Below are 1,334 nucleotides of genomic sequence, written 5' to 3'. Positions count from 1 at the left end.
ATATATGGCACATCTTCTTTATCCATTCATCTGTTGATGGAAACTTAAGAACCTCAATTTTTAAAAATATTTATTTATTTATTTGGCTGCGCCGGGTCTTAGTTGCGGCAGGCGGGATCTGTTTCCCTGACCAGGGATCGAACCTGGGCACTCTGCATTGGGAGCGCAGGGTCTTAACCACTGGACCACCAGGGAAATCCCAAGAACCTCAATTTTTAACTTGACACATAGCCAAGCAAAAAGTTTTTTAAATACCATATTTCCCAGCCTCCTCTGCAGCTTGGTATGGCCATGTGACTGAGTTCTGGCCAATGAGATGTAAGCAGAAGTGATGTGTAGTATTTCCAGGAAGCCTGTTTAAGGGACATGACTCAACTCCACTTTTTCCTATTTGTCTTTCCTTTTCTCCATCCAAAAAAATAGGGACTGGTGTTCCAGCAGCCACTTTGGACCATGAAGTGCCCTTGGGAATGAAAGTCAATGATGGTGGAGCAAAAATACTGAAGCCTGGGTTGCTGACGATACCACAGAGCTCCATGCCTCCCTTGCACTGCCTGCTTCCCAGATTTCTTTAATGCAAGACAAAAATAAACTTCAGTGTTACTAATGCCCTTTGTTCTTTTTGTGTGTGTGTGATATGTAGGCAAATCTAATCCTAATACTAGTTTAAATAGGTATTAAATGAAAAGGGCCAAATAGTTTTGAGAAATATTATGTTAAAGTTTAACAGATTTTGTTAATGCAGGACTTCTCAGAGTTTTTAATGAACAATGGGAGCTTCCAAGAGGGGCTCAAGTATGCACAATGTCCAAACCAACCTGACCCCCAAACTCTTTTTAGTGGAGCATCTCATGAGAAGAATGATTTAGAGCAAAGGGAAATGTTACTTTAAAGAAATCCACATTTTGGCCTCTTCCTTTCTAATCCATCCTTCTAGGCTGCTAGAGAGATCTTTCTAAAACATAAACTTGATGGTATCACATCCCTGTTTAAAATCCTTGAATGATTCTTGTAGGAAAAAGTTCAGACTCCTTCATGTAATGAATAAGACCTTTTGTGATCTGGCCCCTGTCTTCTCTCTAGCCTCGCCCTAGCCATCTTACTCTCAAATCATGAACTATTTGTACTGCTGAGAATTGCGTATGTTCACCCCAGTCTCTCTGCCTCTGCAGCACATGCTGTGTCTCCTGAGTGGAACATTTTCCACCTGCCACCTTACCTGGCATTCTACCTTTGATGCTTTAGACCAGGCTCAGGTATCAGCTCATTCATATCCATTCATACTCTGAGCAATTCCTACTATGTAGCCAGACATTGTACTAGTACTTGAGTTA

The 1,334-nt window shown here is 41.4% G+C and overlaps 1 non-coding gene across 1 annotated transcript; it reads right to left on the bottom strand.

Moving 5' to 3' along the window:
- Positions 1-122: 122 nt before the first annotated feature.
- On the bottom strand, positions 123-195 carry TRNAG-CCC (transfer RNA glycine (anticodon CCC)). The gene has a single exon. It is a non-coding gene; the product is annotated as a tRNA-Gly (tRNA).
- Positions 196-1,334: the final 1,139 nt, after the last annotated feature.

The sequence above is a fragment of the Lipotes vexillifer genome, unplaced genomic scaffold (genome assembly GCF_000442215.2).
Source record: "Lipotes vexillifer unplaced genomic scaffold, Lipotes_vexillifer_v1.1 scaffold53, whole genome shotgun sequence".
Lineage (NCBI taxonomy): Eukaryota > Metazoa > Chordata > Mammalia > Artiodactyla > Lipotidae > Lipotes > Lipotes vexillifer.
Note: the sequence above shows the minus strand (reverse complement) of the source record. Positions and strands in the feature narration are given on the sequence as shown.